Here is a 17,280-nt window from a genome sequence, read left to right on the forward strand (position 1 = left end):
TCCCCTTCTTCTTCCCTTTGCCCTTTTTCTTGAAACTAGTGGTCTTGTTGACCATCAACACTTGATGCTCCTTCTTGATTTCTACCTCCGCAGCTTTCAGCATCGTGAAGAGCTCGGGAATAGTCTTGTTCATCCCTTGCATATTATAGTTCATCACGAAGCTCTTGTAGCTTGGTGGCAGTGATTGAAGAATTCTATCAATGACGCAATCATCTGGAAGATTAACTCCCAATTGAATCAAGTGATTATTATACGCAGACATTTTGAGTATATGTTCACTGACAGAACTGTTCTCTTCCATCTTGCAGCTATAGAACTTATTGGAGACTTCATATCTCTCAATCCGGGCATTTGCTTGAAATATTAACTTCAACTCCTGGAACATCTCATATGCTCCATGACGTTCAAAACGTCGTTGAAGTCCCGATTCTAAGCCGTAAAGCATGGCACACTGAACTATCGAGTAGTCATCAGCTTTGCTCTGCCAGACGTTCATAACATCCGGCGTTGCTCCTGCAGCAGGCCTGGCACCCAGCGGTGCTTCCAGGACGTAATTCTTCTGTGCAGCAATGAGGATAATCCTCAAGTTACGGACCCAGTCCGTGTAATTGCTACCATCATCTTTCAACTTTGCTTTCTCAAGGAACGCATTAAAATTCAACGGAACAACAGCACGAGCCATCTATCTACAATCAAACATAAACAAGCAAGATACTAATCAGGTACTAAGTTTCATGATAAATTTAAGTTCAGTTAATCAAATTAATTAAAGAACTCCCACTTAGATAGACATCCCTCTAATCCTCTAAGTGATTACGTGATCCAAATCAACTAAACCATAACCGATCATCACGTGAGATGGAGTAGTTTCATTGGTGAACATCACTATGTTGATCATATCTACTATATGATTCACGCTCGACCTTTCGGTCTCCGTGTTCCGAGGCCATATCTGTATATGCTTGGCTCGTCAAGTATAACCTGAGTATTCCGCGTGTGCAACTGTTTTGCACCCGTTGTATTTGAACGTAGAACCTATCACACCCGATCATCACGTGGTGTCTCAGCACGAAGAACTTTCGCAACGGTGCATACTCAGGGAGAACACTTCTTGATAATTTAGTGAGAGATCATCTTATAATGCTACCGTCAATCAAAGCAAGATAAGATGCATAAAAGGATAAACATCACATGCAATCAATATAAGTGATATGATATGGCCATCATCATCTTGTGCTTGTGATCTCCATCTCCGAAGCACCGTCGTGATCACCATCGTCACCGGCGTGACACTTGATCTCCATCGTAGCATCGTTGTCGTCTCACCAATCTTATGCTTCCACGACTATCACTACCGTTTAGTAATAAAGTAAAGCATTACATCGCGATTGCATTGCATACAATAAAGCGACAACCATATGGCTCCTGCTAGTTGCCGATAACTCGGTTACAAAACATGATCATCTCATACAATAAAATTCAGCATCATGTCTTGACCATATCACATCACAACATGCCCTGCAAAAACAAGTTAGACGTCCTCTACTTTGTTGTTGCAAGTTTTACGTGGCTGCTACGGGCTTAAGCAAGAACCAATCTCACCTACGCATCAAAACCACAACGATAGTTTGTCAAATAGACTCCGTTTTAACCTTCGCAAGGACCGGGTGTAGCCATACTTGGTTCAACTAAAGTTGGAGAGACAGTCGCCCGCAAGCCATCTGTGTGCAAAGCACGTCGAGGGAACCGGTCTCGCGTAAGCATACGCGTAAGGTTGGTCCGAGTCATCTCGTCCAACAATCCCGCCGAACCAAAGTATGACATGCTGGTAGGTAGTATGACTTATATCGCCCACAACTCACTTGTGTTCTACTCGTGCATATAACATCAACATAAATAACCTAGGCTCTGATACCACTGTAGGGTTTCGTAGTAATTTCAAAAAATTTCCTACGCACATGCGAGATCATGTCATGCATAGGAACGAGAGGGGAGAGTGTTGTCTACGTACCCACGTAGACCGACTGCAGAAGCGTTGACGCAACGTAGAGGAAGTAGTCATTCGTCTTCACGATCCAACCGATCAAGCACCGAAACTCCGGCACCTCCGAGTTCGAGCACACGTTCAGCTCGATGACGATCCCCGGACTCCGATCCAGCAAAGTGTCGGGGAAGAGTTCCGTCAGCACGACGGCGTGGGGACGATCTTGATGCACTACAGCAGCAGGGCTTCGCCTAAACTCCGCTACAGTATTATCAAGGACTATGGTGGCAGGGGGCACCGCACACGGCTAAGGAATAGATCACGTGGATCAACTTGTGTGTTTCTGGGGTGCCTCTGCCTCAGTATATAAAGGACTAGAGGGGGGAGGCTGGACGGCCATAGGAGGCGCGCCAGGAGAGTCCTACTCCCTCTGGGAGTAGGATTCTCCCCCCAATCCTAGTTGGAATAGGATTCCTTGAGGGGGGAAAGAGAGAGAGGGGGGCCGGCCACCTCTCCTAGTCCTAATAGGACTAGGGGAAGGGGGGAGGCGTGCGGCCACCTTGGGCTGCCCCTTTCTCCTTTCCACTAAGGCCCATCAAGGCCCATTTAGCTCCCGGGGGGTTCCGGTAACCTTCTCGGTACTCCGGTAAAATCCCGATTTCACCTGGAACACTTCCGATATCCAAACATAGGCTTCCAATATATCAATCTTTATTTCTCGACCATTTCGAGACTCCTCGTCATGTCCGTGATCACATCCGGGACTCCGAACAACCTTCGGTACATCAAAATGCATAAACTCATAATATAACTGTCATCGTAACCTTAAGCGTGCGGACCCTACGGGTTCGAGAACAATGTAGACATGACCGAGACACGTCTCCGGTCAATAACCAATAGCGGGACCTGGATGCCCATATTGGCTCCTACATATTCTACGAAGATCTTTATCAGTCAGACCGCATAACAACATACGTTGTTCCCTTTGTCATCGGTATGTTACTTGCCCGAGATTCGATCGTCGGTATCCAATACCTAGTTCAATCTCGTTACCGGCAAGTCTCTTTACTCGTTCTGTAATACATCATCCCGCAACTAACTCATTAGTTGCAATGCTTGCAAGCTTTATGTGATGTGCATTAACGAGAGGGCCCAGAGATACCTCTCCGACAATCGGAGTGAAACAAACCTATAATCTCGAAATACGCCAACCCAACATGTACCTTTGGAGACACCTGTAGTACTCCTTTATAATCACCCAGTTACGTTGTGACGTTTGGTAGTACCCAAAGTGTTCCTCCGGTAAACGGGAGTTGCATAATCTCATAGTTACAGGAACATGTATAAGTCATGAAGAAAGCAATAGCAACATACTAAACGATCGGGTGCTAAGCTAATGGAATGGGTCATGTCAATCAGATCATTCTCTTAATGATGTGATCCCGTTAATCAAATAACAACTCATTGTTCATGGTTAGGAAACATAACCATCTTTGATTAACGAGCTAGTCAAGTAGAGGCATACTAGTGACACTTTGTTTGTCTATGTATTCACACATGTATTATGTTTCCGGTTAATACAATTCTAGCATGAATAATAAACCTTTTATCATGATTATAAGGAAATAAATAATAACTTTATTATTGCCTCTAGGGCATATTTCCTTCACATTCTTCATGTTGACGTCGTAGTCCTTGAGAGTTTGCTTCATCCATAGCAATTGAGCACAGCAAGAACCAGCGGGAATGTACTCAGCTTCAGCAGTAGATAGTGATACGCAGTTCTGTTTCTTCGAGGACCAACAGACCAAAGATCGTCCGAGGAAATGACATGTACCAGATGTTGACTTGCGCTCCACACGATCACCAGCATAGTCATTGTCAGAATATCCAATGAGATCAAAAGCCGAGCCCTTGGGGTACCATAATCCAAGTGTTGGTGTGTGAGCTAGATATCGAAGAATATGCTTCACAGCCTTATGGTGTGATTCCTTCGGTGTAGCTTGAAATCGGGCACACATGCAAACACTAAGCATTATATCTGGCCTAGATGCACATAAGTACAATAAAGAACCAATCATGGAGCGGTATACCTTATGATCGAACTCAATACCATTTTCATCAGTGCACAGATGGCCATTTGTGGGCATAGGAATTTTGACGCCTTTGCAATCTTGCATGCCGAATTTCCTCAGTACATCCTTGAGGTATTTCTCCTGCGATATGAATATGCCATTGCGTTGTTGATGAATTTGAAGACCTAAGAAGAATTTTAATTCTCCCATCATAGACATTTGATATTCTTCACTCATCATATAGGCAAACTCATCACTATAACGTTGGTCAGTATAGCCAAAGATAATATCATCAACATATATTTGGCACACAAAAAATTCACCATCATAAGATTTAGTGACAAGAGTAGGGTCGAGTGAACCGGGTTTGAAGCCTTTCTTCATAAGGAATTCCTTCAAAGTATCATACCACGCCTGCGGGGCCTGCTTGAGGCCATAGAGGGCCTTATTGAGTCTGAAGACTTTGTCGGGATGCTTTGGATCTTCAAAACCTGGGGGTTGAGTAACATATACTTCTTCCTCAAGCTTACCATTGAGGAATGCACTTTTCACATCCATTTGATATAGGGTGATATCATGATGGTTAGCATAAGCAAGTAATATGCGAATAGCCTCAAGTCTAGCAACAGGTGCAAAAGTTTCATCAAAATCAATTCCTTCAACCTGTGTGTAGCCTTGAGCTACAAGCCGTGCCTTATTCCTTACCACAAGGCCATTTTCGCCTTGCTTGTTGCGATAGATCCACTTTGTGCCAATGATATTGTGCTTGCGAGGATCTGGACATTTGACCAGTTCCCAGACGTTGTTGAGCTCGAACTGATGTAATTCTTCTTGCATGGCCTGAATCCATTCAGGCTCCAGAAATGCTTCATCTACCTTAGTGGGCTCTATGATAGAGATAAAAGCATAGTGCCCACAAAAGTTAGATAAATGTGAAGCTTTTGAGCGTGTGAGAGGACCTGGCGCGTTAATGTCATCGATGATCTTTTCAACTTGCACTTCTTTTGCAACGCGAGGATGAGCTGGTTGTCGTTGAGGAATTTGATCAGCATTCTCTTCAGCACCATTTTCTTCAGTATTTTCTTCAGGTGCATTAGCTCGACGTTCTTCATGTTCTGGAATGAATTCTTTAGCAGATTCTTCGGTGGGAATGACATCCTCAGTAGCCTTGAACTTGATAGTTTCCTCAGGTGCTGGTTCATCTATCACAGAAGGTAGGTGCTCTCTTTGCGAGCCATTAGTTTCATCGAACCGCACATCTACAGTTTCAACAACCTTGTGAGGAACGTTGTTGAAAACTTTGTAGGTGTGCGAGTCCTTTCCGTAACCAAGCATAAAACCTTCATGTGCTTTCGGTGCAAATTTTGAGTTGTGATGAGGATCTCTAATCCAACATTTAGCACCGAAGACTTTGAAATAACTTACATTGGGTTTCTTATCAGTGAGGAGTTCAGAAGCAGTCTTCTTAAAGAATTTGTGAAGATATACTCTGTTGATGATGTGGCACGCAGTATCAATTGCCTCAATCCAGAAACGATGAGGCGTTTTGTATTCATCAAGCATAGTGCAAGCCATCGCAGCAAGAGTCTTGTTCTTGCGCTCCATGATGCCATTCTGCTGAGGAGTATAAGGAGCAGATAACTCATGAGTAATACCAAGTTCATCAAGATAGTCATGAAGACCAGAATTCTTGAACTCAGTTCCATTGTCACTTCTGATGTGCTTGATCTTCACACCAAAGTTGGTTGAAGCCCTCGAGGAAAATCGTTTGAAGACTTCCTGCACTTCATGTTTGTAAGTAACAATGTGTACCCATGTGTATCGAGAGTAATCATCAACAATAACAAAGCCATATTGAGATGCATCATTTGAGACTGCAGAATAATTCTTAGGACCGAAGAGATCCATGTGAAGCAATTCAAATGGACGAGTGGTGGTCATGATAGTCTTCGCTGGATGCTTAGCCTTTGTCATCTTCCCAGCTTCACAGGCTCCGCATAAGTGATCCTTGAGGAATTTGACATTCTTGATGCCAATAACATGCTTCTTCTTCGCAAGAGTGTGCAAATTCCTCATGCCTACATGACCAAGTCGTCGATGCCAGAGCCAGCCTTCTGAAGCTTTTGCAAGTAGGCACACGGCTGGTTGCGGTCCTGTAGAGAAATCAACAATATACAGGTCTCCTCTCCTACAGCTTTCGAAGACTTTGGAATTGTCAACTTCCATAATCACAACACAACGGTACTTGCCAAAGACAACTACCATATCAAGATCGCAAAGCATTGAGACAGACATGAGGTTGTATCCTAAGGACTCGACAAGCATGACTTTATCCATGTGTCGATCCTTTGTGATCGCAACCTTACCTAGACCCAATACCAGAATTTTGCCTTTGTCAGCGAAGATGATATGCTTCAGATGCGATGGTGATAAGGGAGCATCCATCAATAGATTCTTGTCACCAGTCATGTGATTTGTACATCCACTATCAAGGACCCACTCAGTGGCTTTGGGTTGATAATCCTGCAGATGAATTAGTGCAACTTACGAACTCATATACTTCACTAGTGAAGAATATGACATCAATTCATCAGATCAATTTCAACAAGCAACAGAACAGATAAAGCAGTATGAGGACGAGAGACATGAAAGTTCATTTCTTCATGATTAGCTTGCGTCCTTTCAGGCACATTCAGGTCTCCAGCAAATTCTTCAGATGATTACGTACGTCTGGAGACCTGACCCTGCAGAAGAGATTAGTTCTTTTTCTTCACCACCCACATCTGAAGGGGTGGCAAAGAGTTCATCACTCTACGAGCTCCATACGAGAAAGGTGGCATAGAAGTCAGTCCATTTCGTTTCACATAAGAGGGGTTAGGATAAGCATATGAATAAGCAGAGAAATTCTTCGAGGACTTATGAACATAATGATTAGAAGAATAATGCTCATATTCATAGCCCTTAGCTCTTCCCTGCAAAACAGAGTTGTTAGCACGATGATATTCATATGAGGACTTTGATCCTTTTGAGGAATTTGGTCCATATGAAGAATTTGATCTGGGGTTCCTATTCTTCACAGGTGGTGTCCTGAGGACATTCACCTGAAGACTTTCAAGGCACCTTTTGGGAACCCAGATTTTCTTCATAGGAGGACCATTCCTGCAGTTAGTGCCAACATATCTAGCAAATATTTCACCATTCTGATTTTTGAACAGTTTATAGTTGGAGTCAAATGACTCATCATCAGAACGAGGAGATTCACATGCAAAGCCAGATAAGTTAGATGGATCAACCGGAGGTCCCTTTGCAGCAACCCATGAGGTTTGGGGGTACTGCTCAGGCTTCCAATATGTACCATCAGCATTGAGTTTCCTCTCAAAGGCAATACCCTCTTTCCTAGGGTTCCTGTTGAGGATCTGCTTTTTAAGCACATCACAAAGAGTCGGATGCCCTTTGAGGCTTTTGTACATGCATGTCATGTACAATTCCTTCAGCCCTGCATCGTCAGTGATACTAGCAATGTCCTCAGATGAGAAATTAGTGATAGCAGAGGCAGGTGAAGAATTTGAAACATTAGCAGCATTTGAACATTCAGGTGAAGAATTAGCAGATTCACGTTCAATGCACTTCAAGCATGGAGGAACAAATTCTTCCTGAGAAGCGCTGATTTGTTGAGCAAGTAATGAATCACGCTCCTTCTGAAGATCTTCATAACTCACTCTTAGCTTTTCAAGATCTTGCTTTCTTTGAAGAAATTCATATGAAAGCTTTCTCATGATCAGATAAGAGAGTGTTATGATGACCATGAAGGTTGTCAAACCTAGACCGAAGTCTTTGAAGATTTTCAGTCAAGGTTTTAGTGCAATCCATTTCTTCACCCAACATATCATCACTTTTGTCTAGCATGTTTTGAACCTTTTCAAAAGCCTTTTATTGTTTTACAGCAATCTTAGCAAGTTTGGAGTAGCTGGGTTTGAGGTTTTCATCATATTCATTTTCACTTGATTCAGAGGAGGGGTATTTGAGTACCTTGGCACCTTTTGCCATGAAGCAATAGGTGGGAGCGTAGTCATCATTGTTTCCATCAGCCGTGTTGGTGAAGCCATTTTCTTCAGAGTTGAAGATGGACTTGCTGACGAAAGAAGTAGCGAGAGCCAGGCTCGCCACACCAGACTTAGACTCCTCAGATGCCTCCTCTCCCTCATGTTCGTCAGATTCAGCCTTAGAGTCCATTTCCTTGCCAATGAACGCCCGAGCCTTCTTGGAGCTGCTCTTCTTGTAAGACGAAGACTTCGAGGATTTTGATGATTAAGATTTTGAGTATTTCTTCTTTTTCTTCGCATCATCAGAACTGTAATCCTTGTATTTCTTCTTCTTTGATTCCTTTTCCCACTAAGGACAATCTTGAATATAGTGTCCAGGTTTCTTGCATTTGTGACAAAGCCTCTTCTTGTAGTCACTGGATGAGGAATCAATGCTCCTTGAGGATTTTCCAAAGCGACCACGTCTTGAGAACCTCTGGAATTTCTTCACGAGCAGTGCTAGCTCATGGCTCGGTTCTTCAGGATCACCAAGGCTGCTACCAGAATCTTCATCTTCAGACTCAGACACTGCCTTGGCCTTCAGGGAACATGATCTGCCATAGCTCGAACCATAGAGATCTCTCTTCTCAGCAAGCTGGAACTCATGAGTATTTAGCCTCTCGAGGATATCAGCGGGATCAAGTGACTTGTAATCAGCACGTTCTTGTATCATCAATGCCAGAGTATCAAATGAGGAATCAAGCAATCTCAGCAATTTCTTCACCACCTCATGGTCGGTGATGTCAGTGGCACCAAGTGCTTGAAGCTCATTTGAGATGTCAGTGAGGCAATCGAAGGTCTGTTGAACATTTTCATTGTCAAGTCTTTTGAAGCGGTTGAAGAGATTGCGAAGAACATCAACTCTAGAGTCACGCTGTGCTGAGACTCCTTCATTGACTTTGGACAGCCTATCCCAGATAAGCTTAGCAGTTTCCAAAGCATTCACTCTTCCATACTATCCTTTGCTCAGATGGCCACATATGATATTCTTCGCTTGAGAGTCGAGTTGCTTAAATCTCTTCACATCAGCAGCATTCAGAGAAGGTGTGACTGAGGGAACACCATTTTCCACAACATAACAGAGATCGTTATCAATTGCCTCAAGATGCATTCGCATCTTATTTTTCCAGTAGGGGTAGTCTGTCCCATCGAAAGAAGGACACCCAGCAGAGACCTTGATCATACCTACGGTCGACATAACTAAAACTCCAGGCGGTTAAACCAAAATCACACAGAACAAGGGAGTACCTTGCTCTGATACCAATTGAAAGTGCGTTATATCGACTAGAGGGGGGTCAATAGGCGATTTTTATGAATTCTTCACTAAGGAATTTGCAGGTGAGGAAATTCCTTAGCGAAGATCTACTAGCAGCGGAATAAGTACTCAAAAGTAAACATAACAGAACACAAGCATAGTCATCATGATGAAATGAAGACAAGCACAGAGTACAGAAAGCGTAAACACAGGATAACACAAGATGAAGACAAACAGACTGAAGAAATTGAACTGAGGAAATTGAGAAAGTCTTCAGTCTAAGTCTTCAAACACAGATACGAACAAGCACTCAACACAGATATGAGGAAATGAAAGAGTTGAGGAAATAGAACCAGTGAGCTTGGTGAAGACAATGATTTGGTAGACCAGTTCCAACTGTTGTCTCAGTTGTACATCTGGTTGGAGCGGCTAGGTATTTAAACCTGAGGACACACAGTCCTCACCGTATTCTCCTTGAGCTAAGGTCACACAGACCTCGCCCAATCACTCGTGGTAAGTCTTCAGGTGACTTTCGAACCTTCACAAACTTGGTCACTCGGCGATCCACAATTCCTCTTGGATGCTCTAGACCATGACGCCTAACCGTCTGGAAGAAACACAGTCTTCAAAGGTAACAAGTGCCGGATCCACGCAGGATCAATCTCTTCAGTGATGCTCAATCACTTGGGGTTTGTAGGTGTTTGGGCTTGGGTTTTCCTCACTTGATGATTTTTGCTCAAAGTCCTCGGAGGATGGGATGCTCTCAAATGACAAGTGTCAGTTTCTCTCAGAGCAGCCAACCAGCTAGTGGTTGTAGGGGACGGCTATTTATAGCCTAGGGAGCAGCCCGACATGATAAGACATAAATGCCCTTCAATGATATGACCGTTAGGTGGATAGATATTTTGGGACAGCTGGCGCATAGCACAGCAACGGTCGGGAATTTGAGTATCAAATTCCTCAGAGTTATCATGTTCCTCACTGTGTAGGCAATCCGCACTGGCGAATTCCTAACTCCTCGGTCAGAACAAATTCCTCAGAGACCAAAAGAACTTCGTCTCTGTCACTGAAGAATATGACTGAACTATATGAGATTTCCAATGGCTTCACTCGAAGGGATTGGTAGGTGTAGGATTTTGAGTTGAGCATCACATGGAAATTTTTCCTTAGTATTTCCTCGACTCCCTTTAAAAGTACGGTGTTTCCTATGACTCAAGAAAGAGAAAATGAAACTACGAAAACAAGAGTCTTCATGCTTCATGTTCCTCGAATGAATACCAAGTCTTCAGGATTGCACCAATTTCTTCATTTTCAAAGTCTTCAAAAATCCAAAGTCTTCAGTCGAAGAACTTCATTTTTAGGGGTCGACTTTCTCTGTAAATATCAAACTCCTCATAGACTTATAAACCTGTGTACACTCAAAAACACATTAGTCCCTTAACCTATAAGTCTTCAATACACCAAAATCACTAAGGGGAACTAGATGCACTTACATTCGTGAGAAAGCAAGTTGGATGCACACCCACTTAGTTTCTTTTTTGTTGAGCTTTCATATACTTATAGCTCTAGTGCATCCGTTGCATGGCAATCCCTACTCGCTCACATTAATATCTATTGATGGGCATCTCCATAGCCCGTTGATACGCCTAGTTGATGTGAGACTATCTTCTCCCTTTTTGTATTCTCCACAACCACCATTCTATTCCACCTATAGTGCTATGTCCATGGTTCACGCTCATGTATTGCGTGAAGATTGAAAAAGTTTGAGAACACCAAAAGTATGAAACAATTGTTTGGCTTGTCATCGTGGTTGTGCATGATTTGAATACTTTCTGTGGTGAAGATGGAGCATAGCCAGACTATATGATTTTGTAGGGATAACTTTCTTTGGCCATGTTATTTTGAAGAGACATAATTGCTTAGTTAGTATGCTTGAAGTATTATTATTTCTATGTCAATATTAAACTTTTGTCTTGAATCTTTCGGATCTGAATATTCATACCACAATTAAGAGAATTACATTGAAATTATGCCAAGTAGCATTCCACATCAAAAATTCTGTTTTATCATTTACCTACTCGAGGACGAGGAGGAATTAAGCTTGGGGATGCTTGATATGTCTCCAACGTATCTATAATTTTTTATTGTTCCATGCTATATTATATCCTGTTTTGGAAATTATTGGGCTTTATTATACACTTTTATATTATTTTTTGGACTAACCTATTAACCGGAGGCCCATCCCAGAATTACTGTTTTTTTGCCTATTTTAGGGTTTTGCAGAAAAAGAATATCAAACGGAGTCCAAACGGAATGAAACCTTCGGAAACATGATTTTTGGAACAAACATGATCCAGAGGACTTGGACCCTACGTCAAGCAATCAACCAAGATGGCACGAGGTAGGGGGCACGCCTACCCCCCAGGTGCGCCCTCCACCCTCGTGGGGCTCACGTTGCTCCACCGACGTACTCCTTCCTCCTATATATACCTACGTACCCCCAAACTACCAGATACAGAGCCAAAACCCTAATTCCACCGCCGTAACTTTCTGTATCCACGAGATCCCATCTTGGGGCCTTTTCCGGAGCTCCGCCGGAGGGGGCATCGATCACGGAGGGCTTCTACATCAACACCATAGCCTCTCCGATGAAGTGTGAGTAGTTTACTTCAGACCTACGGGTCCATAGTTATTAGCTAGATGGCTTCTTCTCTCTTTTTGGATCTCGATACAAAGTTCTCCCCCCTCTCTTGTGGAGATCTATTCGATGTAATCTTCTTTTGCGGTGTGTTTGTTGAGATCGATGAATTGTGGGTTTATGATCAAGTTTATCTATGAGCAATATTTGAATCTTCTCTGAATTCTTTTATGTATGATTGGTTATCTTTGCAAGTCTATTCGAATTATCAGTTTGGTTTGGCCTACTAGATTGATCTTTCTTTCAATGGGAGAAGTGCTTAACTTTGGGTTCAATCTTGCGGTGTACTTTCCCAGTGACAGTAGGGGCAGTAAGGCACGTATTGTATTGTTGCCATCGAGGATAACAAGATGGGGTTTGTATCATATTGCATGAGTTTATCCCTCTACATCATGTCATCTTGCTTAAAGCGTTACTCTGTTCTCTTGAACTTAATACTCTAGATGCATGCTGGATAGCGGTCGATGTGTGGAGTAATAGTAGTAGATGCAGGCAGGAGTCGGTCTACTTGTTTTGGACGTGATGCCTATATATATGATCATACCTAGATATTCTCATAACTATGCTCAATTATGTTAATTGCTCAACAATAATTTGTTTACCCACTGTAATGCTTATGCTATCGAGAGAAGCCTCTAGTGAAACCTATGGCCCCCGGGTCTATTTTCCATCATATTAATCTTCCAATACTTAGTTATTTCCTTTGGCATTTATTTTACTTGCATCTTTATTTCTCTTTATCATAAAAAATACCAAAAATATTATCTTATCATATCTATCAGATCTCACTCTCGTAGGTGACCGTGAAGGGATTGACAACCCCTTTATCGCGTTGGTTGCGAGGAGTTTATTTATTTGTGTAGCTGCGAGGGACTCGTGCGTGGCCTCCTACTGGATTGATACCTTGGTTCTCAAAAACTAGGGGAAGTACTTACGCTGCTCTACTGCATCACTCTTTCATCTTCAAGGGAAAACCAACGCAGTGTTCAAGAGGTAGCAAATAGCATGGCATTTATAGGTCGATTATTAATGATGAGCATGATACTACTAGAACAATATGAGAGTGAGGAGACGTTACATGGCTCATACCCTTTTCGAAGTCCTTCTTGTGAATCAAAAGGTATTGCATTGCCTGAACCAACTTTCATCCCATCATCATCATCTGTCCCAGGCACAGATTCTTATCATTATGATATTTCCAGTAACCATGCTTTGTAAACATCGGATACGCACTTTCCCATTTTGTTTGCATCTCGGATGAAATTGGTTCGTATATCACAAATTGATTGATGCACATACATGTTGGCAACATTCATTGCTAGTTTCTAGTTACAAAATTATATGCTCCCGATAGGTATGAATTATGTTGAGATAACAACAAATTGATGCTTCTTAATATCCATGCTTCCTAATTTTGTTGTATGTTTTCTTCAGTCCAGATAGTTTGGGGCAATAGAAACACAGTTCTATTATTTGTGTTGCCAAGAGAATTCTTTGTGTTTAAACACAACCATCATGTTTCCTATATTTCATATACATGCTGACAGTGGCAAGCCAATTTTTTTTTTGTTTTTTCTTGTTGAATAACGCCAAATCAAATCCAAAAAATCAAAGACAGTGTGACATAGCATGCACGAAGCATACATGCTTCCTTACATGGGAATGTGAGAATCTCTACTTCATCACTACCGTACCATATATGTAATACTCGTTGTTGCTTCATACTTATATACCTTCTATACTTATGCATCGTGTCTAACTGATTACGGATGTACTCCCTCCGTCCCATAATATAAGATGTTACATAGCTTGCAAAAATGTCTTACATTGTGGAACCGAGGGAGTATATTTCAAGCAGTTGCGTGTTGGCTTTGGAACTGATGGGCGCAGCCGGTGACATATATGGAGGCGACTGATGCATGCACTAGGAAGTGTGATGACTCATGACACTTGGATCTGCCCTACAATGAGGTCGACCGCAAGCGAAGGGAATCATGTCTACGGTTTATAGGGAACACACAATTATTGGCTTACGGAAACATAGTACACACTGTTGGTGACTTGAACTAAATAAATTTGTACCATGTCTGAAACTTATTGTAAGAACGAATGAAGCAGGGAAACAAACTTATGTTCGAGTAGAAGCAAATTAATTTTACCATGGAAGCACTTTTATTATTAGATGGAAGCAAAGTTTCTTGTTGGAAACTTGATTAAAAAGATACATGGGAGCAAAGTATTTGGAAACAAATTGTTACGTCCAAAAAAGTTTGGCTGAGATCGAAGCAAATTATCTCATCGGTGGAAGCAAGCTTTTGCTGCATTAAAAACAGAATAAAATGTACATGGGATGCATTTTTCATCGAGCAAATTTGCTATGCACTAGAAGCAAAAAAAAAGTTTTCTAAAAAATGTGGAATAAAGTATGAAAATATAAGAATTTAGATGGACTTTAAATTATATCACTGTGTTATTTTCTGAAGAAGTTAATTCAAGGAAGCAAATAGGAATAAATATGGAAGCATCGTAATCACAGGAGTATAATTTAGAAACTAACTAGAGGAAAGTCGGCTGCACGCTGGGCACCTAATCACGCCCTGCAAGTGTAATCAATCTAACGGCTGCCCACTAATCTGATCCCTAGTGATGCACATTGGTCTGCACCTCCCTAAAAGTCTCTCTACCCTCCACCACCAGCTTCACAAAGGGCTTCAGGGAACCAATTTAGCTCTAGGGCTATTTGTGGATTCTAGTAGTGAAGTTACTATTTACATTTTTTTCATACCCATAATTTTGTCTTTTTGCCAGAATTTCCACATAATGCATTTTGCCGCGAAACTTTACGCACATGTATAACGCTAGATTTCCTGCAAAAAGTTTCAGAAATATTCGACATTTTTCTAATGCTTTCTTTAAATTTTGTTTGCTAAATCGGGTGCTGCGTCTAGACCCATGTCTCAAAAATTCACACCGCGTACTATTCTGACTTTGATATCCGGTCTCTGTACCTAGCAGACAGGCTTGCTTACTTGACCTCTTTTTCTCTAGGTCCACGCTGAAGGAAGAACTCTTCTCTGTACGCGCACGAGACCTGAAAATCTGCATCATGTCATTTTCTGTCAATTTTTGGTTCTGTCTCAGCACTTCGTTTCCTTTGTACGTATGTCCCTGTACGCACCACACTTCTGGAGTCTTCCCACCAGCACGCGGTTTGGCACTTTAAAGAGTGAATCTTCTTATATAACCATCAAGAACTCAAATTTAGGCATGCACAAGGAATAAGAGTTACTCCACAGGAAAGTTCAATAGCTACTCCACATACTATTCTGAGGTTCATATGTTGTCTGTCTATACCGAGTAGGTCGACCTATTGCTTACTAGACCTTTTTTTTCTCTTGGTCTGCGCCGCAAGAAGAACTCGTCTCTATTCGCACACAAGACTTGAAATTTTTGCATCATGTCATTTTCTGTCAATTTATTGTTCTGTGTGAGCAGTGGCGAATCTTGTAAGAAAATCAAGGACAGGCTCAAAGTTAATTATGTGAAAAAAAAAAGTCACCAACCCCCAGCTCTGTTGTGCAAACAAGGCTAAAATTTGCTAGAATACTAGCAGAAACATGTACTATTAACTACTAAAATATTCTTTTGCATCGCTGGAGGGTAGGCTCAAGCCTATTAAAGCCTGCCCAGTTGATTCGTCACTGTGTGTGAGCACTTCATTTCATTTATATGTCCCGGCACATACTATATCCCACCGGTACATGGTTAACACTCTTGCCACGCCTCTGATTGGACTGTGTTTTTCCTCTATGTAAAATTTTCAGTGCATATAAGTCTTATCCGAAGTCGAACTTGGTCAATCTTGTTGAAAGAAATATATGAGTATTTATGATACAAATGTATATCATACGAAAATTTATTTCAGTGTGAATCTAATGGTATTGTTTTTTTGGAAAAGGAGGCTTGCCCCCGGCCTCTGCATCGGAACGATGCATGCAGCCATCTTATTAAAAAGTCTTGAAGTAGCACAAAGTCATAAAAGTATTACAGCTCGCAAGCGGAACAAAAAGGAAAAGAAATGTGAATGCTCAATATCACAACCGGTATGACAATGTAAAGGACAAGCTCCCTAGACTCCTATCTTGTTATGTGACCGTCATCCAAATCGGTTGAATATAGTCCGTGCTACCATCTCCCACTGGTTGCACCTAGTAACCAATGGCTCCCTGAAGTCCGTAGGAGTGAGTAAGGACCACGTACGGATCCATGCGGTAGCTCTAAAAATGACCTGCAAGAAAGTTAAAAATATAATGTCTGTTAAAAATCATATATTCCTGCAATTTCATATAGCCCATATAAGCGCACATATTTTAATCCTAATATGAGCCGCAGTAATATGACCAACCCCAGCTAACGTAAAAAATTATCACCGTTAGAAGTCGTATCAAGCCGCAAGTTGCAACGGTGTCTGGAACATTTCTAGATATATATTTGACTTATCACATATGTAAGTGGCGGCTTAGCCCATGGTCACAGGATGATTTTTTTTCTCTCAACACGGAAGGTAGGACTAAAGTGAAGTTGTGGACCTTTTTCCAGGTTATATGTGGTAATATATATATATATATATATATATATATATATATATATATATATATAAAACACATGTGAACTGCAGATTTCTGATCCAACGGGAGCACATGGGCACATGTAATCTCAATCTTAGTACGCGAGGATGCGTTTTCTTCTAGTGTCAGTGTCTCCTACATTGATCTTCGCCCCCCTTCTGGTGGTGGAGTTTGGGTTTCTTCTCTTTCTTTATGTTTCTGTTTGCCTACAACACGCTAGGCTATAAGCTGTTCAAGCACTTTGTATATTTTTTTTGCCATTTCTTACCTTTTGTTATTAGTTGTAATCTTGGTCGGTGGATGACTTTGTTAATTAAAAATTGATTTCATTCGGCTCTACTAAAAGAAATAAACTTATGCCACGCTTCTTTCTGATTAGACTATGCACTCCCTCCTTATCATATTATTATTATAAAGTATATAAGTTTTGTTTGAAGTCATTTTTAGTAAAAAAAAGAGTTTTTTTGCAAACCTTTAACAGAATCACAGAAAAGCATAAACATATACAATTGTCACTTTTAGAAGTCCTGTCAAGCCGCAGGTCGCAACAGTTTATCT

Source organism: Triticum urartu, chromosome 6, assembly GCF_003073215.2.
Source record: "Triticum urartu cultivar G1812 chromosome 6, Tu2.1, whole genome shotgun sequence".
In the NCBI taxonomy this organism is placed as follows: domain Eukaryota; kingdom Viridiplantae; phylum Streptophyta; class Magnoliopsida; order Poales; family Poaceae; genus Triticum; species Triticum urartu.